General features: G+C 42.0%; 1 protein-coding gene, 2 non-coding genes and 1 pseudogene across 3 annotated transcripts in view; 1 reads left to right on the forward strand and 3 right to left on the reverse strand.

Moving 5' to 3' along the window:
* The window catches only part of LOC146811430 (taste receptor type 2 member 40-like), a 206,575-nt gene that overhangs the window by 95,930 nt on the left and 83,033 nt on the right, over positions 1 to 27,612 (forward strand). The window lies entirely within an intron of this gene.
* Positions 15,832 to 16,127, reverse strand: LOC146811431 (Nuclear RNase P). Its single transcript, XR_014967316.1, has one exon.
* Positions 20,798 to 21,074, reverse strand: LOC146811432 (Nuclear RNase P; annotated as a pseudogene).
* On the reverse strand, positions 22,024 to 22,321 carry LOC146811433 (Nuclear RNase P). Its single transcript, XR_014967313.1, has one exon.

A 27,612-nucleotide genomic window follows, 5' to 3' on the forward strand; every position in this document is an offset into this window, starting at 1 on the left:
CCTATCGTCAGCAATGGTGGAGTCCACCTCAAAAGGCAACGAGGCCCTGACAAGGACACCCACACCCCTGGACCCAGAAGAGAATCCCGAGTGCGCTACAAATTTATACCCCTTCCTATTCAAGGCATAACACGTATTGCCTATGAGGTGCGTCTCTTGCAGTAGGACAACATCAGGCATCGAGCGTTTCAAAAATTGCAGGACTATCCCCCTCTTGATACGATCCCCCAACCCATTAACATTCCAGCTTATCACTTTTAAGCCTCTACCCCCCATCCTCAAACGGAAAGAGGCCCACCCCGCACCCAAAGAGCCACCACGGAACAGTCCTGAGAGTAGTCATCATGCCTTGCAAAAACAATCCCCCCAACAACAACAAACTCCAAACCCCGGTAACTCCCCCCACCCTGCACCCCTGCAGCAGCTTACAAAGCCCCCCCAACTCGCAGTGTGCCTGTCGCCCCACAAACCAAATTCTACAAAAAGTACCCCAGGGGAGGAAAAGAGCCCCCCCTCGTCCTCCCGCAACCCTCCACCGTTACTGCACTCAATTCAAGTTCCCAAATATAGCCAACGCAAGTCAGTGCAACATGAGGCTGTCAGCCCTGTCCATCCCGGCCACCATCTCCATGCTCGACCGTGTCGGCGCCCGTCCCACGGCGGGGCAGAGCGTCCAGCCATTCATCCGCCATAACAGGAGAGTCAAAGAAAAATGTTCGGTCATCGTGCACCACACGTAGTTTGGCAGGGAAAAGCATGGCATACTTCAGGTCCAGTTCCCGAAGCCTCCGCTTCACCCCCAGGAAACTCTGTCTCTGGCGCTGCACCTGCTGGGTGAAGTCCGGGTAAAAGTTAACCGATGCATTCTGGAAGGGAACAGGGCCCGCCACCCTCGACGCTTGCAGGATGGCGTCCCGGTCTCGGAAGTGGAAGAGCCGGGCGACAATCGGCCTTGGCGGGGCACCCGCCTTGGGTCGCCCACCCGGCACCCTGTGGGCCCTCTCAACGGCAAAAAACTTTCCAAGGCCCCTCGGCTTTAGGTGGTTAAGGACCAGATCCTCCACGAGTAGGTCCACCGATGCCTCACCTGAGGACTCCGGGACCCCGATGACGCGCACGTTGTTGCGCCTGGCCCGGCTCTCAAAGTCCTCCAGCCGGCGGGCGACGAGGTCGCTCTCGGACCTGAGCTTACGGACCTCGGTCTGAAGCTCCGTGACATCGTCGGTGAGGCCCGTGGTCTTGAGGTCCAGGCTCTTAACACGCTCGTTGGTCTTGCCCAGGTCCGAGCGGATCAGGTTGACATCGACCAGGATGGCGTCCACCTTTTGTGCCAGGGCCTCGAACTGTCTCCCCATCGAGGTCTGCATCCCGTCAAGTGCACTCATAACATCCTGAAGGGAGAGCTCCGGTACCACAGGCGAGTCCTCCTTCTGGGCCTCCGGCGCCTGGCTCGATCCACCCGGTGATGCTTTCTGGAGAGCATAGCGGTCCATGATGTTGGCCTGGGTATACGTTCCCCGCCTGGTCGACTTGGTCTTCAGCCGGTCCCCTTCCGCCTTGCCCGACATAGCGGGCTCCGGGCAGTCCAGTACAGTTAAGACCGATCCCTTTCGAAGAGAGGAGGAAGGAGTGTGCGGTACTGCCGTATGCAGTCAGGATAGCCCGCCGAGCGGCCTCGGGGCAATAAAGCCACCCAGAGCTCTCCAGTGTCCGGGCAGACAAAGGGAACGAAACCGAAAGTGAAAGGGCAGAGACCTCCGCCCGACCATTCACGCCTCGCCTGGCCGTTGTTGATCAACTAGGAGCCGGGCTTCCTGCCAACTCCGGCCCCTGGCATCCCCGGGAGACAGGCCGCAATCTTCCGCCAGGTGTAAGTCCGGTTCCCGGTGGGCGATTTGATCACAGGTGGCATCAATCGTCTCCCTGCCTTCTCAGCAACACGATGCCGTGCATACCATCAGGATCAGAGACAGGATAGTCGACGGAGGGCGCGAGGGTCTCGGGAGCTCTAAGCTCACGCGACCATCTTGATCAAGCGCTAGGCTCCTCCCCTCTCTGTCTGTCTACTTGTTCTGCTTTTACTCTGGTACCTTCCTCAATTAATATATTTTCTCGGGCTTTATTTGAATTCTCCCTACTTTTCTCTTCCTGTCTGAGCGCTTTTTCTGTACGTCTATATGATTCTTTACGCCATAATTCAATGGCATCTTTCTGTGACTGTCTGGCTTTCTTTTTCCATAATTCTTCTTCTACTCTCATGATGCAATCTGCATCCCAGGTCCCAGCTGCGGGCCACCTCTGACTTTCTGGTAAATCCTTGGTGTAGTCCACCCATAAATCAAGAAATAATACGGCATCTAGGCCATGCTTATGATACATAAAGTACCCTGGAGTGTCCCTAGGTGGAATGGGACCAGCTTCTTCGAGTACCCCTTTTCTAGTTTTGATCTGTCTTAATTTTGAAAAGAGCGGCATTTTTAGACCTGGTTACTTAATCTTGAACACACTTAATACAATAAATACAATAATGAACAATCATTCACACCACAATATGTAGAACGTATTAAAACATTTAACATTTAACATTTAACGAACAATGATAACTAATAGAAAACTAGTTACTGACATAATACTAACACTAGATAATACTGAATTATATACAAGACATACTAGATATACTGCTAAACAGTACAGATACACTGCTGAAACAGTGCAGACCGTATTTGTGTACCCAAACCCGTCTTGACCGGCACAAACTATGTGCACGTCTAAATGCCTCCCCGGCAACGGTACTCACCGGGTAGCACGGAACGGAAGGCCTCGGAACTGAACTGGACTGGACCGGACTGGACTCGACTCGACGCGGAACTTCGGAACCTGGTGGGCCTCTGTATACCTCGGATCTTGCTCTCTCAGCTAGGCTCTGGTCGGGATACTTCACACTTCTCACCGCCTCGTCTGGGTGTTGATCGCAGCCCCAGTCACCCCCGCTTGGCCGGAGGGAGATACAGGAAATCCTGCGGGTACGCGTTGTTGTCCGTCCAGCTGTGGCAGGAGACCGGGCCTGCAACGCACCTCCGGCGCGTGAGATGAGAAAGTGTCCCTATTCGGGCGCCAATTTATGTGGTAAATATTTAATTACCTATACTATTTTTATGCGGTAAAGTCTAGTAAGAATAACTCAGTAAAAATAAGAGGCAGAATCCGTGGTATTAGAGGTTCTGAAAGGCTTTATTCCTCTACAAAGGAATTATGGTTCGAACCATAGGCATCAAATTCCATCACCACGAAGGTTCAGGAAGGGAAGGCAATACATTATTGACAAGTAAAGATATTTATATGAAAAGAAATACATTAAGACAGATGCAGGAGGCGTAACAGCTGATAATACAGATAAGAATACACATACGTAATGAAAAAAGGCGTACATATAGGCGTAAACTAGAAACGTCATTAAACATGATGTCACAAGTGGGTGGATCCATAAGAGAATCCTGCAATGTCAGCAGAAATACTTGGCAGAGATGCGCGCGCAGCCGCATGACGTGTGATTGACGTGCAACTAGAGGGTGAAGGGGACTTGACATTTAGCTCTACATGTGGAGACAGAAGTCTGGGGGGTCAGGTCAACCTAATCCCAAATCATATCTAATATCTTATGTTTAAAGAACTGTGTTATCCAAAAGGAAAGGTCTCTCGGACGGAATCTATTCTATACTGACTGTTAGTGCGTGTACAAGTGTCTAAGTGTCTACATGAGATGCGAGGGGGCAGGAATCTTCCATGGTAACAGGGGCTATGAATTACTTGCATGAGGACAGTGAGGCCGGGCCCTTTGCTGGGTAGCTGGAAGAATGTTTACCTAAACTACTAGACAGGAATGCATTGGATGAGGAGCGGAGCAGATAATCTTGAAGGTGAAATACAGTTTTTGGCAGGCAACAGGCCGAGTCAGGCACCGTTAGCCGCGCAGGGAGTAGGACAAAGTTCATGGATACAGATGCGAGCTCAGACTGGAGCTTTCAGAGGTAGAAGGCAGAAAAAGGCTTGATGGCAGAATTCAGGGCCTACTCGCCTGAACTGTAAAATGGTGAAAGTGAACCACATAAAGTCGGTGGCCTTTCATACTTAGGAACGGAATATCCGACCCATTCATGGCGGATCTGAAAGAGGACATGTTAACGGTGGACGCACATGTATTTGCGTCTTCATAACTGGAACTGGAGGGAACATACATGTACTTGTAGCATGTACATGGAGCCGTTGGGGTCTAAGATAGGGGACATAACTGATCATAAAATTCATATTTCCTCAGTATCGTTGTGTGAGCCGATTAGGAGGCAGCAAAGAAAAGTGACACTGGACTGAGCCAATAGTGAGTGGCAGGCTGGAGAAAAGTCCTTACTTCAATACAACAGGTCTTGCAGACAGCGCAGGTGCTCTGCCTAGGCTCAACCTAAAAAGGAAGATGGAAATAAAGGAAAAGGTGTTGGAAAACCTAAGGGTCACACGTACCCTGAAAGACTCCAGAGTCTTTTGGCAGGTAGTAAACTTCCCAAATCTTTTGCGTGGGCATACCCAAAAAGTCGAGTGTGTTGTATCAACTACAGATTAGGTAAATCATTTCTTTAAAATATTTGGCCAAAAGGATCAGACTGTGAGCCGAACTTCTGTCCCCATAACCCTCTGTGATTTGAAGGCCACTTTGGAGCTGAGTAGGTTAATCAAGGTCCCAGACATTATCTTAGCTATCAAAAGTAGCCCCTCAGAGAAAGCCCCTGGACCTGATAGAATTCCATCAGATCTCTTCAAATGCCTCCCACAATCAATTAAAGCACATTTATATATTTATATGGACAGCAGTAGGGTCTATAGCACACCTAGGATCAATTACAGATCTCAGCCCGGCTTCCACCTATTTACAGTGCCGTAGCGGGTCTTAAGCAGGAGCACTCGAATCATTCAAATCATTCACTGTAGAGTCCTCTTCAGATGTCTGCTGTTTTCAGCAATAATGTAAGCGCTTTCCAGGCCCTTGCAGCCTCCAGTGCCTTTTCACTATTTGCACTGCTTGCTGCTTGCAATCTGGCAGTACCCTCGCATTCTGCCCATATGAGAAAGGCCGTTCTCCATCTTTGATAGCTCGGGCCCTTCTTTGCCCTCCAGTGCGTCGTAATCTCCCTTTTAGCTAACACCAGCCCTAGATCTAGAAACTTGCTAGTCATCTTATTTTTGGGGGTATGAGGAAACCAGTGACCAAAAGGGCCTCACTGATGTTACTGCTTGATGCGATACTGCTCTTTGAGAAGATTGAAGCACTACTTAAAGATTGAGTCTCCTCAGTTATCTCCCTCCCTCTTTTCCTGTCTTCCTGTGTCTGCACAGAGTCATACTTCTTAGCAAAAGTATAAATTCTCCATCCTGTTTTTGGTTTATCCCCTCTGTTTCTTCACTTTGGTTTAGCATTTTTCGTAATCACTTGCATCTTGGATTTGGGGAAAACAATTCCCACAATATAGGAAATGTCCACGGCATATGTATTAAAAGAATCGATATAAATTATTGTCAAAATTATTTAGTGATACATTTTAAAGTTGTATGTGACTTTTTTAAAGACTCAATGTTTTTTATGTTTAATGTTGTATTGAAGTAAGCTTGTGATATTGAATAATGTTATAGTATTGTTTGTCTTAGTCATATGATTTGTTGTCTTGTATGTTTATGACATTTAGTTTCGTCCGTCAGTCATGTCATACGATCCGTTTGTCTTATATATGTTTTTTATTACTTTGTTCGCAGACCTGAAGAAGTTCTCTTGGCTATGTGCCGAACTGAACGGAACGTGTGGCTGCCTTTTTGTGAAACCTCATGTACATTTGAAAATAAAGGACTGAAAGAAATATAAAAAGACTGAATAAGCTCTTTTGTTCATGTGCACTGCTCTATATGTAAAATATTTTGGACTCTGTAATCAGTGGCACCAAAAGGCAACAGGTTCTGAGAAGTGTGCACGAACCATACTTCTAAGAAGACTGCAGCACAGTTGTGAGATGCTTATCGTTAAAGTCCATTGTCTAAAGCTTTAATTGGATTTTTAAAATACAACCTTTGTTCCTCTGGCTTAGAATCTTGAAAAATCCAGAAGCCCAACTGTGAAGAACAGTTTTAACTGATTACATAACTTTGGATAACTGTTTAGCTATCCCATGGTTTAAATATATTAAGCTGAGTTTTTCTAGGTTAGGACACCCCAGTTTATTTTTCTAACCCAGCCAGTTTACTAAACATCTCTCCAGGTAAAATAAAAGAGCTTTTTTACCAACATTACCAAATTGCATGAATGGAGAACAGACATGCAGAGGTGGGAGTAATTCCCCAACAATTACCTGCAGGGCCGGGACTTAATTTTCAGGTAAATGAAAATGAGAGGCAGAAGTTTCTTTTGGCCAGGTTTCACCTTAAAACCATGCATTATCTGCTTGCCTTTCCAACACAGGGCCCCTGGTTTTCAACCCTCCCTCTTTGCTCTTGTGATGATCAGGCACAGCAAAGCACTATGCACTTTATTCTATTCTGTACATTTTATACCTTGCAAAGAAGTCAGTTTCTTTGTCCGATACTACAAGCACTGGAGACTATGGGGCATATTTAGAAGGAAGTGGCAGAGCACGGTGTTAGCCTCCTTGGCTTAACACCGCACTCCGCCACTTCTGAAACACAGGGCTGTACCATTTTTACAAGAATATGGCGCAGCCTTGCATTTCTCCCAGCGCTGGGGCTAATTTAGCTACCTAGCGCCAACGCGGGCACCATTATCCTGCTGTTGACCACTATTAGCTATCACTTTAATTCAGGGAGTCTCTTTTTCAGCACATCCTATGTAATCCACTGCCACCTTTTAGCATTCACCGCCATGACGTTTTTTGCTCACCCCTCAAGCAGTACTTAAACAGCTGAATTCAATCTGGCTGTTCGTTCTCCAACTTCTTCGAGGAGGAGCCGGTCGGGAGAAGAGTACACCTTGACCATTTTGTTTTCAAACTCGCCTTCATAAAAAAAAAGACGAATTGAAGGAAGATGTGACCAGTCCCCTTTTTGTTGTCAGGCTTTTCTGACGGTAAGATCTTTGAGCTTTCGGAACTGTTTAAATTGGAGCCCAATTATATCCATGCGTGCCTTCTGAACGCTTATTTCATCTCTTTTATTATTTCAGACCTGTAGGAAAAACCTCTTATTCTTATATCCACTGCACCTTGGAAGCCAGCCTATCGTTGAACTGGAGCGGCGCGTTGATATCATTTAAGTGCTAAGTAGGTGTTCCGTTCATTTTACATCTTTTAAACTGTTGAATTTACTCGGAATATCGCTGACAGTTTAAACCTGCTAATTAAGTCCTTTTGGTGTTTTCATGTATTCTGTATAGAACTGGCTCTCCCGTACCTGTTTGGAACTCTCATCTAAGAGACCGTCGAATCTTGTTTTCAGGTAGTCTTTTAGATCGGGGAGATGGTCTTTACAAATGACTCTGTTTAGTGTTTATATATTTCTATTTAACAGCAAACTAGAGTGAATATCCTACTTGTTTTCATATTTAGCTCTACGACCCCCTCTAGTGGATGAGCGTCACTTCATCCTCTTGCTCGTTTCCATTAAGAAGTGTTACAGTCTGTTCACTGGGCTCATTGACATCTTTTCCTTACGGTGAGCATTATTATTAACAATCTTATTTTATGCCATACGCTCTATGTGGAATGATTTCGCCTTTACCTCCCTGATATTTGATATTTGTTCTAAACTGTCTCTTTCCGGTATTTTGAAGACTGTTAGAAATCGTTTGTAACTTTGGGCAGATTTCTGTAGCTTTGCTCAAGATATAGTCAATACATTTGGTACCGGTTTGCTTTTAGCAGTATGAAAAATCACTAATATCACTCAGATTTGTGAATACACCTAGAAACTCAGTAGCTTCCTCTGTACTTTGATCTGATTAGCACATTCTGTTTTTCTTTTATTGTTTCAATTCTTTGGGGTTTCTCTTTCCCCTTTTTTGTGTGCAACAATCATGTATAAAACATTTATCGTGTTTTTCACCACTCTTGCGCTTAGACCAGTGCTTATAACTGTTATAGACTTAAAGTGTCGTTTAACCACCTTTTTATATAGGATCTTTTATACAATAACCTAGAAAAAGTCTCAATTTTTGTTTATAACTGTACAGGTCCCATGGATATCGGACACGAATAAATTCACGCCCTGAAGAAGGTGTTACCCCGGGAAAGGGGGTGTTACACCGAAACGCGCGTCAGGCGTTTTTTAATTGATCTGCCATTTAGCCTTATCATTTACATAGAATCATTGAGATTTTATATTTTCAAAAGGATAATCTCTTGTTCTTCTTTTTCACGATTGTATTTTCATGACCATAAACTCTTGCCAACAATATATTAATTCTTGTTTTCCCCTGAAAGAAAAGACATGCCAATTACGTTGGGCCTCTGAATTGTTACTTTCCAGATTTTATGATGTTTGTGTAATATGTTTTCATGGTTTGAATGGATTTAAGTGTGAGTGAGAATGTTTGAACAATTTGTGTCTCTGATTTTCCATGGGCATTGTTGTTTGTATAATTATTATGCCATCTGTTAGTTGAATTTTTTTCTCCATTATATGATTTATGCATTTAAGAAATGTTTTCAATCACTTTGAAAATAAAAAAGTAAAAATATGGTAACCTGTTTCGTGGTACAATTGATACGCATGGTCTAGCAAGAGTGGTCTTTATTATAAACTGACTTAATTGCATATTGTTAAAGCACATAGGTACAGCAGACTCCTCCTTGTTTACTCTTGAATTATCCCCTGCTGCTCTACCTTTATCCATTTAGGGGTTCCCCTTTTTGTATTGGTTGACCCATGAACCATAGTGCAAGGGTGCTTGCGTTGAGGGGAAGGATTGTTTATGTGCAGGAAGGTGTCCCTTCCTGCATATAAACAATCTGAAATGTCGTTCTGAAGCTTCTATGTGTGCTGCTTAATGCAGAAGTTGCTAAACATAATTTCTTTCAATGATTGTGTGTGGGAAGCGACACCTTCCTGCACATAAACAACCAATGGTGTTTTTCTGTTCCTGTGTGTGCTGCACAACGCAGCACACATGAGAACAGCAAAACAAGGAGAAATTAAACATTTCTTCTCGTTGCGCCAGGATAAGAACAAGTTTTCCCCGGTCTGAATTTTGGCGCTGCCCCATATTTACGCCACCCTTGTGAATATGGGGCAGTGTCAACATCAGTGGGTGTTGCAGTGGAACGCCCACCACAACACCCATTGCTCGCTTGAGTGGATGCCTTATTCACAAGGCGACATTAAGCCATGTTAAATGGCTTAATGCCACCTTGTGAGTAAGGCGAAGCCCATAGCTCCACTACTACATCGAGAAAAGTGATGCTGTGGTGGCGAAAGGGGCTTGTAAATATGCCTCTCGGTCCCATGTATTGGTTATTCATGCAGTATTGAATTACATGTTAAATGCATTAAGGATTCAATCCAAATACTGATTCATGTGCGTTATAACTGCTGCTCTTCATTCATTTATGTATTTAAAAAATGATTTTAAAACAAGGTTTTATGGCCCGATTGAGTCGAATAACGAATTTTGATGAAGATAGTGTAAACAATTAAAACATTATTTTAGCTCTAGTTGTGTAGGAAGGGAAATACAGAAGTCTTAAACTTGCAACGTACATTGTATAGTGAGTAAACCTCCTCTGCTAGTAAGCATACTTGCCAAAGGAGGAGCAGTTTCTGAGTTGTTTCAAAATATATAGGTTTGTGGAAGTGTCCTGTAGTTTTGGAACAGAACTTATAAAAAAGAGTTGAAAGGATTCCTCTATTATGATTCACACAGTACATTTCAAGCATATGTTCCGCACTATTTGAATGAAACCCTGCATAGGCAGTGTTTTCAATTGACAAATATACCATGTGTTGCAGGGTGGATCCATGATCAACCAACACTGCATTGGTGAAGTGACTGGAAAATTCTCTGAACTTTGCTGAACAAAAAATGTTGAGCTATGATCATAAATGATCCAGGTGAGAGAATTGTAAAATGAGATTGTAAGAAATTGGGTTGCTGGTTGACTAGAGTAAAATAATTGTCGAGCAGCAACCACAATCCTTGTCAGGGTAAGGTACAAGCAAACAACAAAATTAACCTGTGCTCATCCCCTTGGTAGCTTGCCACAGAGCAGTCAGGCTTAACTTAGAGGAAATGTATGAATGATTTGTGCAACACTTCAAACAGGAAAACAGTGAAAACACACCACAAAACAAGCCCACAACAGATTTAGAAAAATATACTGTTTTCATAAATAACAGAAGACTAAAATGACAAAAATCCACTTAGTAGACCTGGAGATATTGAATTTTAATGTTTGTAGTGAAAATAGCTCCAAGAAGCACAGATCGCTATTCGGGATATCTGGTTGCCCCGGACTGGGATAAAGTCACACATTGAGGTCGGCTGCAAGGATCTGGGCTGTAGATCAGCCACTTGGTTGCCGCAATACGTTGGTTCCGAGGACTTGAGGGGGTATGATACGAGTCAGGTCTAATCTATGCAGCAGCGGTTCTGCTCTGGAATTCGCTGCTTAGCTGAGGAGATAAGTCAGTTCTTTTTGGTGATGTGTCTCTCAGCAGAGAAGATGCATCGGTTCCACTGGAAACACCTTAGGCCCACTTTCAAGGGTTCAAGACTCAGGTGGCACCACATGGCAGGGTAGACTCACAGATGGAGAGTCCAGGTACAGGAGGTTGGAAGCCTGTAATGTTCCTGAGGCTTCAGATCAGGAGGCCAGACAACTAGGCCTTGGAGTCACTCTGGGTTCTGGATTCAAGAGACTTAGGTCCAATATTATTCACCCAGGCAAGAGACAGCAGGTCAGCAGAGCAGGAGTTCAGCAAAGTGCAGTCCAGCAGAGTGACAGTTCTTCAGCAGCACAGCAGTCCCTCTTCCTGGCAGAGTGTCCACATGTCCACAAGTGTATTGAAGTGGTCTTGTCTGAGGTCCTTCTTTTCTACACAGTTTCTACACAGTTCTGCCTTTGAAGTAGAGAGAGGCATGCATTTGCAGTGCACTTCCCTGCCCTGGCTCCAGACTAACTACAGGGGGCTTGTAGCCTTTTGTGTGGGGACAGTACATTGAGCCAAGCTCCTCCCTCCCATCCTGTCAGTGATGGCCTACTCAGTCACACCTAATATTCCAGAGTCTCAAGAGAATTTTATCGGAGACCCTCATCCACACAATCACAGTATACACACATGTTATTCTCCACTCGTGTGGTAAGGTGGATAGTATCATCATTGGGTCTTATCACTTGAGGGTTCGGTTCTCAAAGCAATTTACTGTCTTCCACCAGGAGGGAGACTGTCTGGGTAGTGGCAGTCATGAAAGTGATAAAAAAATCTCCTTATATGTTTGGAAAATGTATTGGTCAGGAAAGGTATACCATTAGAAGACCCAGCGGTGCTTAAGTGGATTAGGTATTGTTCCACAGCAGCTCATGTGAGGTCAACATGTTTGGCCCAGAGAATGCCCATTTGGGTCAGATGGGCTTCATCAGGACCGGAGTGTGCTGGTGGCTCAGTGGACTAATGCATCCACTGCAGGGGCCTGTGTTTGACCTCATGGTCACAGATTCAAATCCTGGAGGATCCACTCAGCCTTTCATCCATCTGAGGTCGATAAAATGAGTACCATTGAGTTGGGTGACAATAAACATCTGTTATTCAGCGCCAAGAAACCTATGGGTGAACGTGCGCTTTACAAATACACATGTTCTATTATGTTATGTGTGAGTAATTGAGTAGTCTAGATTTTAGAACACTCCATGTCTAGTAAGGGTAAGTTGAATCCCTTACCACTCTTCATCAGTGAGCACAGTTGCTTGTAGCTGACGTGGTCATAGATGCAGACTTTTGGCTATGACTGAAAAAGCACAACAGGGAACATAATAAACAATATTTTTATTCAATGTGTAGGTTTCCCTGAAAAAGCCCAAAGTGATTCTTCAGTTTGTTTAATGTGAATGGGAAAAGTGCTGTTTATATAATAATTTGGACCAAAGGAAAAAAGAGACAGCCAGATGTATATTCTAACACCGGCTGGGCCCTTGCAAATACTGGAGCCTCTACATCTTAAAAGTGTATGATTAATATCTGTATGTACCGAGCAATTGTTTTGAAAAAGTGTGAAGGGCACATTGAATATCTGTGCATTATCACTGGTTTCAGAAGCACCTGCCAGAAGTGTCTTTATTGATGGCTGGTGACTGAATTATAGTTGTTCCTTTAGTCAACACACAAAACCAAAGAATTTGCTTTAGAGCAGTAGTGAAAGGACGTTACTTTAAAATGAAAATAACTACTATGTTTGTAGGTTACATTATAGGTGCAAGAGGTGAAGAGTTTAATGGTGTGCGGTAACAATACAAAAACCGCACCAGTTGTTGCATTTATGAGAAGAAAGGTTTCTATGCTGGTATAGATGAAACATGGGGAAGTAGCACACATGGTTGCTCTCTTCTTAAAGGGATAGGTGACAATTAAAGCTGTTAAAGAAATATATACACTTGTGTCCACCTTTGAGTAAACGGATGTCTTGCTGTTATCTGCTGAGGCCTACGGTTTCATAGTCTTACTTCTCTTCACCTCATATTTGTTTGAACATAAGGCAAGAATATGCCAACTCTCTAAAAGTAAAAATTCCAAAGGGCCCCTTGCTCACGCGCCCAACTGTTGCACTGTGGTATGCGGAAGTAATTCATTTTAAGCTATTGATACCAATGTTTTAATCATGTCTTATTTCTTCAATTGTCCTCATGTTTTAAGTCACTACGGATACAGTGAGACTTCACCAAAATTCTTTATTCCACTTTTCTCATGCCTACTGCACGCCCATCCAGGCTTTTAAACAGTGTCACGTCCAGGTGAATCATACAACGGAGTAGGTTCAAAAGATCATACCCAATGCATTTCGAGCCATAAGGCTCTTCGTCAGGGGTCTCTAGAACAGATAAAAGAGACTATTCAACTAACTATTCAAAACAAAAACCTACACTATGTTAAACTGTAACCCAATAAACACACCTAACCCTCCATCGCTCATTAACCAGCGGTCTCCCACTTTTAACTTCTGTGCGCTAACCTAATGCCCCACCATGCACAAACCCTACTACCCCAAACCCACTTCTAACATATCTAGTGCTAAAACTAATGTGATTCAAACCAGCCCCTGTGCATTACTTTCTTTTGCCATGCCAACTCTCTAAAAGTTGCCAGTGCTGACAGTGAAGTTGCGGTTCATATCGGATATAGAATATGGATGTGCTCAGACTTAAAAACAGTAAATGCGCTTCATGCTAGAATCTAGCATATTTATAATATCGTTGAAAAGTTGGTGGCTTCAGTAATATGTCCCCCATTCGTTTGTAGGGATGCAATGATTACAGAAATAGACGCCTGCCTCTGAGCAACCCGGGAACCGTTGAAAGGTACTTTTTGACCTTGTCCCGTCGAGTTACCCAATGTCCATGTATTTAAATATACTAAAATAGACACAATCATTTTAATGTTTTGTAGAAATTCCCCCTGGTATAAACTACGAAGCGCACTGCAGTAATTTCCGTTGAGAGATTCTGGTTACCACGCAAATAGGAGTCAGAGCAGCAGCTCTGTCCGAGAATCAGGCAATCAGGTACAGAAAATGTAATTAAGCATATTTAAGGAGAGTAGTGTTTAGTTTTCATTTTCCCTGATGCAGAGTTTGCATCATTCATTTATGTTTTTTAGAAATCGCTGACCATTAACATCAAGCCCTGATGAGAGTCCCGGTACCAGAGGACTGGGTCTTGAAACGCGTCAACACTTTTTTTCAACACGGAGGAATTTGAATAAACTTGTTGTGACGTGAGGGATTTGTATTGAATCATATGCCCCACGCACACACTCTAAACAATTTCCCGTGTTTGGCCCCAAAAACAAGATAGCGATAAGAGTTTTATAGTTTCTGATGTTATGATGCAAAAGTCCAATGTTGTTGTATATAAATGTGTTTGTATATAAGTATTTCATACACTGTCTATTGTGAATCATCGTAAATATTTTTCATGTTTTGTTTGTTAATTTGAAAAATGTGTGTCTCTTTACTTCTCATGCAACTAAAACATTTTTGGTAAATATAAACAATTGCAAAGAAAGGAATGGTTTAATAACAATTCCATTCAAACAGAAAGGAAAGTGGTCTGTTTGTTGCTCAAAAACAATAACAGCATAACGTCAAACGGAGCCAGGCTCTCATTTTTGTATTCAACTCTCTAAAAGTGGCATTTTCAGAATTGAAATTTAAAATACAACTTCACCACAAATTAGGATTTTATATTAGGATTCCAGAGACACCAAACATGAACCAGTCATATCTTCCCATTTGGAAATAACAGTTACAACATTCAGGGCCATATGTAGATAGCTAAATACCGGTCGGTAACGGCCAAAAATCGGTAATATTCCCATTACCGACCGGTATTTAGCTCTTTCCAATGTAGGAGGCAGGTTTTAAGGATTCGGTAATTTACCGAATCGGTATTTTAAGAAATCGGTAAAATACCGATTCGGTAAATTACCGAATCCTCAAATCCTATGTAGGGAGCACTCAAGTGAGTGCTTTTCTGTTTCAAGGATTCGTTATTTACCACCAACTACAGGTTGGTGGTAAATACTGAATTCCTGTTAAAAAGCACTTTTGTGCTTATCTAGAAATGCCATGTGGCAGACATACATGCCCTTAGGGCATGTATGTGCGCCACATGTGCATACATGCACGATTCAGGGGTGCAACAGGGTGTCAATGTGACACCCTGCCACCCTTGGATCTGCTCCCCCTATTACCGAATCGGTATTTACCGAATCAGTAATAGTCAATGGCTTCCCATTCATTCCTATGGGCCTCCAGGCCCATATGAATGAATAGGAAGGCATTCCTTATTACCGATTCGGCTAATACCGAATCAGTAATACCGAATATTACCGATTCGGTAACAGTTACCGATTTTTTACCTACATTATATTTACCGATTCATAAATACCGAATCGGTAAAATTCGGTAATTAAGAATCGGTAAATATAATTTACCTACATATGGCCCTTAATGAGGTAAATCCCAATGTTATCCTATGAGGGATTTAGGCCTTGTATTATTGAAAAACTTATTTAGGAGTTTTTTAATACCAGTACAGGTAAAACTTAAATGCACAAGTCCTGCTTTTCAAATACATTGCAGCCTGCCCTCTGGGCTGTCCAGGGCCTACACTAGGGGTGACTTAAATATATCAAAAAGGCAGGTTGAGGCCTGGCAATAGGTTAATTTTGCCTGGTCGAAAGGGTAGTTTAAAACTGCACACACAGGGTCTGCGATGGCAGGCCTGAGCGATGTTTACAGGGCTACTTAAGTGGGCGGCACATTAAGTGCTACAGGCCTGCTAGTAGCATTTAATTTACAGGCCCTGACATATGTAGTGCACTTTACTAGGGACTTATAAGTAAACTAAATATGCCAATTAGGTATAAGTCAATATTAGGATGCACTTTAGCACTGGTTAGTAGTGGTAAAGTGCTCAGAGTCCTAAGGCCAGCAAAAATGAGGTCAGGAAGGCAGAAAGTCAAGGGGAAAGCCACTCTAGGGCGGACAGAGCTAACAGAGATCTATACAGTGTTTCTGTTTGATGGTTACAAATGTCGATGTAATTTAGTGTGTAATGCATTTTCTGAATAATTAAAATAAATGAGTAATTTGAATTGGGCAATGAGACACAATCTCAACTCTAACATTGCCATGCCAACCACAAACCATTTCCAGTGCCAGAAGGGCTGAATCAGCTGGTTTGTGAACAATAACCATACCCTGGAGAAACCTCTTTTTCAACACTTGCCAGCATCAAGATTGTGGTTGCTTGTTTTCCATGCTCAGAAAATCCTCGTTAAGAAGTTGGCCAGCTCTTGTACCAGGCCTTCCCTATAGTGAGGAAATGACATATGTATTCAGCCTGTGACTTCTAGTAAGAGATTCCTCTGATCCAAAATTCAAGTTTATCAATGCATTTATATGTTTATATATTTTTGCTTCAGGCAATATGTCTTGGGATAAATTCTTGATGTGTTTTGGAGCACATTGAAAGAAGAGCTACATCAATCAATTAATCAAAGAAACTTTATTTGATCCATTTAAAAATACAGATCCTAAAAGTACAAAAAAAGTAAAAAAGCACGTGTTTAAATCAATTTGTAGAATTCCTAATTTGATTTTAACACCAAACATGCTAAAAAGACGAATAAGATTAAGAATACATTTCATAAATACTAATTACAGATATCCGTGTTACAGTTGTATTAGTAAAACTAATAACCAATTCATCAAGATTCACAAGGCATGTACTGAACGGTTTTCCTTCTCCTTAGACTTGACTATAAAAAGGTAGCTACTGAAAAACATAGAATTTGAATCTGAATGTTTCTTTAAGCAGTATAATGCAGAACTACATTGGTTAAAATTCATTTTCTTTAAAATTGGACATAAAAATCTGGTTCGTTCATTTTTATAAAACCCACAAAAAAAAAGTATATGAAGATCATACTGCTCTGATTCACAGTGACAGGGGCAAGGTACCAAGTCAGCATGTCTAAACCTCTTTGCAGGGAAGTCCAGCATGAGGGGGATTAGATTCAGCCGAAATCTAATCAGGATAAATCTGTGCTGCGAATATCTTATATGCTCTAAGTATGAGAAACCCCCAGATGGTATTTTCGGGAAGGTTTGGTACAACATCACAGTAACCTTGGAGTAATTTACATTTTGGCACTCATGTGTCACTTTTGCTAAGAATATAGACCTCAATTTTCCCTTTGTTATCGTATTACACAAACTTGGGTTAAGAAAAAGATTTCCCAATCCTAGTGACATCAATGAAGATCTCACATACCCAAGCCAGGGAATTTTAGGTGTTTATCCAGGTCTATGCAATTTTTAATTTTGACCTGGGACAGGTTCACTGTGTCCCTGCACCAGATCGAGTGCCACAAAAGTACTGGGGCAATCTTAATATTGTCGATAAAATACGGGATTTCTAATTCAAGATGGTAGTTATGATTTGAATATGAAATACAGCTACATCACTGTAACTTCAATTGGAGGATATATACTATTTAATAGTTTGAAGGGGCATACAGTCATTTCTTCAATTTTATCTTTATTTGAAGGAAACTATCAACTATATATTTGAATTTATGAAAACTATTAGGAAGACAGACACTCTAAATCTTAGTGTTTCTTTAAAGTATATATCACGTCCTTTGTACCTTGTGATCTGCACTCCTGGTGACTCTGGGGCCCTTGTGTTCTTCGGGGAGTTATGACCTCAGTGCTCTCTTGGAAGCAGTGACCTTTACATAAAAGTACACTTCAGCTCTACCTTGGATGCCTTAATAATAGAACGATCCAGAGATCTGTTTTAGCTTCTCATTACTTCTTCTCTACCTACTGTGCCTATCCACTTCACAACTTAAGACTCAGCAGAAATGCTGCCTGGCTTCAGAGATTGTATTCTTAATTAATCACGCATAGTTACACTCCGGAGAATCACCACTAATAATAGGTTGATCTGGAGATCTGTTTAGCATCCCATTACTACTTCTTGTCTAACTACTGTGCCTTTTTTGCTATACCCGACAACCTAAGACACAGTAGAAATGGCATCCGGATTCAGGGATTTCATACTTAAGCAGCCACACATCGTTAGATTCAGGAGACTCACCACTTGCTCTCATTATTTCTTACTTCAGTCCAGCTCCCAGTAATGCACCCAAAAGCTTAACTTGGCTTGGATGTTCTTTCATGCTTCATCACGTCACCAGAGCTACATTGGCTGGAGAATTTCCTTGTCCTTTCCTGTCTGTATTTTTTTGATTTGCTTGTAAAATCCCTCCTTTATCTGCTGTTCACATAGGTCTTCTTACTTCTCCTTTGGACCACTTCTCGTCACCCTCCTCCTGGAATTTTGTTACTTTTCTACATTGGTACCTCCTTCCCTTATGCTTTGGATACTTTTCTGGGATGAATATCTATTCCTTTGGGTTATGCATTACAAATGCTGTACAAGAAGGAAATACAGATATTCTATCTCCAATCTCATTTAAGACTTCTACCTTCCTCATGAAATATTCCATCTCTAAGACATTTAAAGTCTGTATTAGCTGCATCCTGCCACCTTTTTCCAACCAGTTCATATTAAGAACCCAATACCCACCTTACCAAGTTGTATGGTGCCTTCGATGCTCCAACAGCTCAGCTTACTTCAGACCTGGTTGTTGGTCCATGACTTCTAGTTTTTCTTAAACCTTCAATGTTTGGCTGGATATGTATTTACATGCGGTCTTTACAATATTGGTGCCTGCCAGGGTATACAAATGTTTATGAATGAAATAAAGGGAAACTTAGAATGAAAGTCAGAGAAAATACGATATTTGTTTAGTCAAATGCCTAACAGAGATGGAAACAGTAGCCCGAATAGTCCCTTACATCAAGTATTTTGTGGTAGATGCCAATAATGTGCTTCAATTACTAATAGACAATTAAAACATCAATTCAGCTTTAGTTGTAGGAAGGGAAGAACGGAAGGTTTAACCTTACAACATACAGTTTATGTAAAGTTAATGCACAGGGTCAATAGGCATATGCTTCACAAGATGGAGGAGCATCTTCTAAGTTGCTACAAAGTGTACAATTTTCTGGAAACATTATCTGCATCTTGGATGGAACTCATAAAAAAGCGTTGAAAGGAAGACTTTATTATGATTGACATTGTACATTTCAGGCATACTAAACCTATGTTCGGCTGTATTTTGATCAAACTCTGCATTGACAGTGTTTTAGATTAACATGTATGCTGTGTAGTGCAGGATGGATATCCACTGAACGTCCAGTGCATTGGTGTATTGTGTGAAACATTATCTGAATTTTGGTGAAGAAAATATATTGAGATATGGTAATGAATGATGAGAGAATTGTGAAATGAGACCGATACAGTGTTCCTGTTTGATGACTACAGACAAGGACAAGAATATATACACTGTAAATCAGGGGTCTCCAACCTTTTCTGTATTGAGAGCTACTTCTGCTCAAGGAAAGTCCTGCTGAGCTACTAGCAAATGTTATCCTTTAAAATAGTGATAACACATGTTAACATTACACTATGACCTCCCTAAGCAGAATTATTAGGAGTGACAACCAAGCATTCCAGACAAGGTTACCAAAAGGGATATGAGGAAAATGTTTCTCAGTATTAAATGATTCCACCTGACTAATGAAGTAACATTCAAATCGGCACATGCTCTGCAGCACAAAAGTCATAACCACATTAGCAATTCCCCCCAAGTCAGCTTGAATTATCATTCAGCTATCAACTTTAAATGTGTTTTAGAACTGCAATATTTTGCCTTTGTCAGCATATTTAATTTGTGAAAATACACATTTTTCTATCAAATACCACTTTCTATTTTGGGCACACAAACACAATTTTGCAGAAGTAAAACTGGCTCTAAACAAACAATGTTTACCATTAAAATATCAGTTTTCATTTTTAGAAAATACAGTAATTAATTAACAGCATGTCATTTTCTTCGAGTATTAGCATGTAAAAATGCCTCACATGAACATATTTTGCTTTGAATAAAAGGTATTACAAACATAGGTCATGGATGCTCACTATAACACCAAGGATGCCTATGTTATGCCAATAATGGCCACCATTATAACAGGGGCACCATTGTGCTAAAGCAGAATGCCATAACATCCAGGATGCTTACCATGTAGCAGTCATGCCCATTATTATGTGAGGAACAGTCATCCTTCTGTCAGGGGTGGCAAAAAGTAGGCCAGTCATGTTCCTTATTATGTCAATGATGGCAGCCGGTATGACACAACTAGAATAAAATATGGCCATTATAGTAAAGGACGACTGTTATTATGCCATTGCCACTATTATTCCGTGCACGGACACTATTGTGCCAGAGATAAAACCCTTATGATGTGGGCCAGCATACAAATTTGACAGTATTTGACATTAGGGGTTGCTTCCAGGAAACAGCACAGTTTATTAGGGAGACACTGTGTCAGATAGACACACACATAAATAAATGTTGATGAGGCTCTTCATTTTTCTTTCCTCTGGATCCATACCCTGCTCTCCTCAGCTCTTGGGCTGATCATGTTACCTACAAGCACATTTTCACCCTGGCTCCTGCAGTCCTTTATTTGGGTGGGTCAGCACTGATAACTCATACCAGTTTTCTTTGATAGTTCATTGTTCACATGTGTTGAGCAACTGATAGAGCAGGGGGTATAACATGGCCAATCTCCTTGTGAGTTGGATTTAGAGTGGATACGGATGGTCATGGAACAAAACCCATAAACCAACACAGTTTGTGTATGAGAGTAATTATAAGGCACTGCCATTGCTTTGGTTGGCTTTCACTCTAAGGGTTTTGTGATGAGCGGTCCTGCCTCCTTTTATATGCTTTGACTCTCTGAGATTGGCTTGGCTTGTCTTCACCTCTGAGAGCTACTTTGAGGGTGCTGGCGAGCTACCAGTAGCTCCCGAGCTACTCGTTGGAGACCCCTGCTGTAAATACTATTTTCCTAGCAACTATTGTATAGTGTGTAATGCATACTCTGCATAGGAAAAATATGAGTAGATAAAGAGTAATCTACATTGGGTAATGAGACACCGTCTCAACTCAGCCATTACACTCAGCCAAGCCACTTCCAGCGCAAGGAGGGAACAGTAAACCTTCTCTAGGGCAACCTCTTTTGCAGCACCTGCCGGACACAGGTTTCTGGTTGCTTGTTCTCCTTGCTCAGGAGATTCCTGCTAGGGAGGTTACTAGCTCTTGTCTAAGACCTTTCCTAAGGTGAGGGAGTGACAAAGGCACTCAGCCTGTGACCTCTATATTGAGCTTCCCCTGCTCCAAAGTGCAAGCTTATTTATGCAGTATATATATATGGTAACTTTCAAGTTACCCTCTCTTATAGGGTGAGAATGACAGGATATCAATTAATCCCGAGTGACACTGCAAGCCTCAATGCAAGATACACTATTAAACAAAAAGCAGCATTGTTTGTAACATTTTGTCTATCTGATACAAGGATAAAGGCTCATTTACATATTGTATCATTCCCTTATTTACATGCAAATCAGTAATGGATAGGTAGTGATCCGAGTTCTACCTTCAGTCAATATCTACCAAAAAATTATTGATGAGTTTTTGTGCTTATTAAAAGAAGAGCTAGCTCACAGTTACTTCAATTGAAGGATATATACTATGTGATAGTATTTTTATGAAGTACTTTCAAGTGTGAAGGCCTTACCATCATTTTGTTGATTTAAGAAAACCATGGATATGACAAAATACAATTTATGTTGCGTTAATGCAAAGGGTCAATAACCAAACATCACAAAATGGAGAAAGATCGTCTGAATTGTTGCAAAATGTTCAGTTTTGTGAAAAAGTTCCCTATATTTTGGATGCAACTCAGAAAAAAGAGTTGAGAGAAAGACTTTATTATGATTGACACAGTACGTTCCACGCACACTAAACATATGTTTTGTAGTATTTTGATTAATCTCTGCATTTACAGTGTTTTAAATTGACATATATGGTGTGCATTACATGATGGATACCCAATCAATGTCCAGTGCATTGATGAAGTGAGTGGAAAATTGTCTGAAGTTTGGTGAAGAATATATCCTGGAAAATGCTAATAAAGGATGCTGCTGAGGGAACTATTATATGAGATCTATTCAGTGTTTCTGTTTGATGACAATAAAGAAATACTGGAATAAAAGCACTGTAAGTAATGTTTTCTTAGCACTTACAGTATAGTGTGTGATGCATATTCAATTTAGGAAAAATATGAGCAGATGAAGAGTAGTCTGAATTGGGTAATGAGACATTGTCTCATCTCAACCATTGTACTCAGCCAAGCCAATCACAAGCCACTTCCAATACCAGGAGAGCAGCATCAGCTGGTCTGGAAATAGTAAACATGCCACAGCACAACCTCTTTTGCAGCACCTGCCAGCCACAGGTTTCTGGTTGCTTATTCTCCTTGTTCAGGAGATCTCTGCTAGGTAGGTGACTAGCTCTTGTCACAGACCTTTCCTAAGGCAAGGGAGTAACACACACACTCAGCCAGTGTTGAGCTGCCTCTGCCCCAATGCTCCAACTCATCAATGCAGTATATATATCTTAGTTTTCAAGTCACTCACACTCATAGGGTGAGGATGACGGGATTTTGATTCATCTTGTTTGCAGCACTAGGGTCACTGCAGGCATAAAAACAAGATGCAAAATTGCACAAAAAGCAACACTTTGATTACAACAATTTGTCTATCTCATACAAGGATGAATGCTCATTTGCATATTGCATCATTCACATTCAGCCTCATTTACATGCAAATATGAAGACTGTGCACATTTAATGCTAATGAATAGGCAGTGGTTAGTATTCAAGCTTCAGGCAATATCTCAAGATAAATTCTTGATGATTTTTGGCGCTTATTAAAAAAAGAGCCAGATCAGAGTAACTTCAATTGAAGTATGTCTACCATTTGATAGTATATTGAAAAGGTACTTAGATGATTTCTCTAAATTTGTTAGCAGTTGTGAAACTGCTTACCGTCATTTCTATGAATTTCTGTTTACTTTAAGGAAATTACCAGCTACATTTTTGAATTTATGAAAACCATGGGCATGGCAGCCAGGCTAAATCTTGGTACCTATTTACCGTGTATATTATGTCCTTGGTACATTGTGATCTGCACCACGTGCCCTTGTGTTCTTCAGGGGGTCATGACCTCAGTGCTTTTGTAGACTAGAGTGGGAGTGTTGCATCAGTGCAGCAATGTCTTCTGCTCAGGCTAAATTGTGGAAGACTCAGAAGTAGACAAGCAGGGATATGGCCATTTACTTGACCTCCACAGCACTGTAAACTGCCATAAGATTTCCCATGGGGTCTTCCTGTGCCCCAACAGTGGCTAATATCTATATGACCCTGTACGAAGAACGGTATGTTTACAATGAAATTGCACCGTTTAGTGAATCCATATACTTATGGTCAAGATACATAGTCAATGTTTTTTTCATTTGTACAGCTGACCGTGAAGACATCACCGCCTTTGTATCTTGGCTCAATTTATGTGATGACAATATTTACTTCACAGCCAACTACAGTAACAACAAGGTGGAGTTTTTGGATATCCTTATCCAAAGTAGAGAAGATCATTTAGAGGTGGACTTATATGCCAAGCCCACAGCTCGTAACACCTTGCTCCACTTTGAGCGCTACCACCCTCAGACTCTAAAGGCCAGCATTCCATTTGGACAGTTCCTACGATTAGGTAGGAATTGTACCAATATACAAGACTTCGATATCCGGGCGGAAGAGATGAAAACAAAATTTCTAGCCCGTGGATATCCTAAACGTTTAGTACGTGACTCATACAAACCTGCTCGGTTTTTTGACAGATATCATTTACTGACACCACAAGTTAAATCCACGAGCTCCAGGTTGGTATTTGTAACCAGACATTCGACTATGAATGAAAAGATCCGCCATAATATTAATTCTAATTGGCACATTTTAAACGCAACCAGATCTAAAGACAGTGAGTTACCCAAACCCCTGTATGCATACAGAAAAAATAAGAATTTGAAAGATCTTATTGTACGATCTCGTATGCCAGTTAAGCCCAAAAATACCACTCAGACTTCTATTACTGGCTCTACAATACCCACAGGTAATTACAAGTGCCTATCTTGTGCGGCGTGTCAGTTTGCCATTGAAACTCAGGTTTGCATTAAGGTTGGCAACGGAGGCCGCGAAGGCAGCGTGCAGTTTCCACCTGAAGGGGATGCCTGTCATGCCCTGGTGAGCGAGGAAAGGAGGGAGGGAAATGAATATTATTTAAAGAATGGTGTATATTACTAGTGAGACACCCTCATGCGCATCCTCTGGGAAGCCGTAAGAGTTTTGAGAAGGTAGATGACCCCTCAGCTCTGTGTGTTTGCTGTCACCGCACATTAAGTTCTCAAGGAGTTAAAACAAGACTGTGTTAACATCTCACCCAGGCCCCCCTCCCCCTCCCCCTCCCCCACTAATTTCCGGCTGAGAAAACTAATGCTAATCGCTTTTGACCTTTTTTAAAAATGCAAGCAGACCACATGTTTTTTGAATGACATGAATTAAAACTCATGCAATTGTTGATAGCTCTGAGCTACAGCGTAGTGGTTTCTCCTGTTGGCCAGGCGCCACTAGGAATGGGGAATAACACCATAAAGTAGAACCCAGCTCCAGTGATGGAACAGACTTCAAAAAGGAGATTTTCTTTAAATTCTAATGCGTGACATCTTTCAGCGGTTTTATGCTGTTTAAGAATAATATAATTCTGTAACAGAATGCTAAATTAATGAATGTACATGTGAAACAATTCCTACGTGTTAGTGTGTAATTTTCTGCTTTTTAAAACAAATTGCGAAAATCTACATTGTGTGACACGTTGCTCTTAAAGTAGTACCAGGTACCTTGTAAGCAACTGGCTGCTAATGCATTGTTTATAGAAAAGATAGTTTTTCAAACTGTCTGTTTTATTGACTGTAGTAAACAGCCAATCATAGGAAGGCAACAGTAATCTGGGTACAGGAGCATCTTTGCACCTGATTTGCACCCTTATGCTAAATGTAATGCCTACTATATCCAGAACCAACTTGGTGCCTATCATTTACAAAAGATTTTTCCTTAGTGATGCAAATTGTCCTATATGCCAAAACGTAAGAAAAAGGTGACATCATTTTCTACAAAGGGCATGTGTCAGGCTGATTTGTCACATTAAGGGTAAGATTGTTTGTAATAGTCTCCTACTAGCAGCATGCAGATGACCAATGCCATAATAATCATACTGTTGCATTACAACAAACTACCACTTGAGTTAACGTGGCGGTATGAAAAGTAATTTGCATATTCACACCATCTCTGCTTGGCTCATGGTGCCATATGGTCGGATTACTAGGCCTTGTCTGATTGCGCCCTCTTTTTTTGGTGCCACACACTGAGCAACCCACTGCCCTTAAGATCAGGCTCATGGTGTGTAGCTGCCTATATGTGTAAGTCCTTATTACAGTTTTAAATGTCACAACCCTCTCCAGTGCTTAATTTGTGCCAGTGGTTTCCGTTGCTCAGCACCAGCACTTATTTCACAGTGGCGGGTCTATGTGATGCTTCTCTACTTAGCGGTAGGTGTGGTAATTATGAAGGATAGATGTGCCTGTCCTATGGTGTCTGCCTTATGGGACTTCGCGGGCTCGCCCACCCTGGTCCTGGCATGCTGAATGTGCATCATCATCAGTATCATCATCACCACGTTGCGAAGCACGCATGCCTGTCTCGAAGGAACATGTGGTTTGTTTCCCTTGGATGGTCATGGCTGTGGGCGGGCACATGACTTGAGTCAGGCTGGGTGAGTTCGGGACAGGCTTTTAGCGACGTCGTGGAGGCTTAGATTGAAGGTGCGTCGGCTGCTCCCACTGAACTGAGATCGGTTGGAACTGTCTGTAGTTCCGCGTTTGGTGGGCTCATGGCCGGGCCCAATCTTTTGACATGCTGCTCAGGAATGTCACTGGCAGCTTAGGCGCCTTCGGTGATGGCCGCCGTTCCCGGGAACTCCGCAGTGGCGTGAGGCAGCAGGAACTCTCCAGGCTGTTTCCGCTCACTTTCGGAGCATGAAAACCGCTTTTATTACCGGCGGAACTGCTGCTCCAGTCACCGTGTTATAAGTGAAGACGTGCGGTGAGCTTGAAGATGCTTTTCTGCTTTTCCTCATCGATCGCGGCTGCGATTTAATCGCGGCCACCATTTATTTTATTTTTTTACTTTCAACGCGCTCCTCGCGTTTACCGCCCCTGAGCCTGAGAGAATGTTTCCTTTCATTGAAATGACTGCCTAAACATGAACTTACCGCGCTTCCTCCAGTCTCCTCTATTTTTTTTTCATTTTGTGTTGCATATTTGAATTGCCTCAGCTGACACCATTTCGTCCTCTGACACTCCTCATGCTTGCTTCCTCTGTACTTGGAAAAATGCCTTTCTTCACCACAATGACTGTTTGCCATGGCATTGATGTTATTCTTTTGGTCTCTACTATTCCCAACTCATTTTAAGCAACAATACTTGGGTTTTCTGAGCCAGGTATAATTCTGACGCTCCTCACGGCTGCCACCTCTAGACTTGAATCATTTTTTCTTCTCACCATATGGGCTGTTTGGCACGGAAATGATATTTTTCTTTATTCTTTGCTGCTCTAATTTTACTTTCACTTTGAGTAACAATTTTTTGGGAGTTTTTGGAGCTGCTACCAGTGTTTCTTCTCCTCATATGCACTTGATATAGTGACGTTGTGCATTACTTTGCATTTGGCAGACTCACACTGCTATAATTTACTCCAGATTTTGTTGAAGATCGCCTTTTTTCAGTATACGCCACGGCAACGTCCCGTGCCAGTCGTACAGAAGCTCTGCAGTCCAATGGTGCATCTTTAGAGGATTTCAATCCCTTTCACATCCTACAAGAGAGCGCAGATGATATTCCCAATGATTCTGTTGCTATAAAAAGCTCATCTTCTTCTACGCCTCGACTAGGCTCCAAACAGGGGTCCAAAATACCATCAACAGCATCCTCCATGCCTAGAAAGGGAGGAAAAATGAACCCACCCTCTCCTACTAACTCTTCTTCACCTCTTTCGTTGGAGCTTCTCCTTGAGGAGATTCGCGCCCTCAAACCATACATGGAAGAAACCAACACTCGTTTGCAGAGCTTGGAAGATAATTGGTATCATACTGAGCAAAGAGTTGATGTCCTGGAGAGACGAGTTGACTCTGTTCAAGAATTCACTGATCAAGTTCCCCTTATTCTCAAGGAAATAGAACAACTCAAACAACAGGTTGAAAATTTGGAAAATCGCAATAGGCGCAACAACTGACGCATTTATGGTCTGGCTGAAGGCCTTGAAGGTTCCAACCCAATATCCTATTTTCAATCCTTTCTTCCAACTCTTCTTGGTCTTCCAGAGACTCCGCCATTGAATATCCAGCGTGCACATTGCTTGGGTCAAAACCCTCGTTCTCCATCTTCCTCAGCGAAACCTAGAGGAGTCATTTTGTACTTCCTAGAGTATACTGGATTACTTAAGGTCTTACATGCTGCCAAACAGCGAGGACAAAATTCTTGGAATGGATCAAATCTCTTTTTTGCTCAATACTATGCCAAAATTACTGCTGATCGTCGGAAGAAGTTCTTAGATATGAGACCAGCACTTCGCAGCATGAATGCTCGCTATGGCTTATTTCATCCCTGCCTCTTCAAAGTGACCTACAATAACAGAACAACCAACTATGAAGATCCTGCTATGCTTCAACAATTTTTGAACTCTTGTAGAAGAGACTCTATGGATAC

This window comes from Triturus cristatus, chromosome 7 (assembly GCF_964204655.1).
Source record: "Triturus cristatus chromosome 7, aTriCri1.1, whole genome shotgun sequence".
NCBI lineage: Eukaryota > Metazoa > Chordata > Amphibia > Caudata > Salamandridae > Triturus > Triturus cristatus.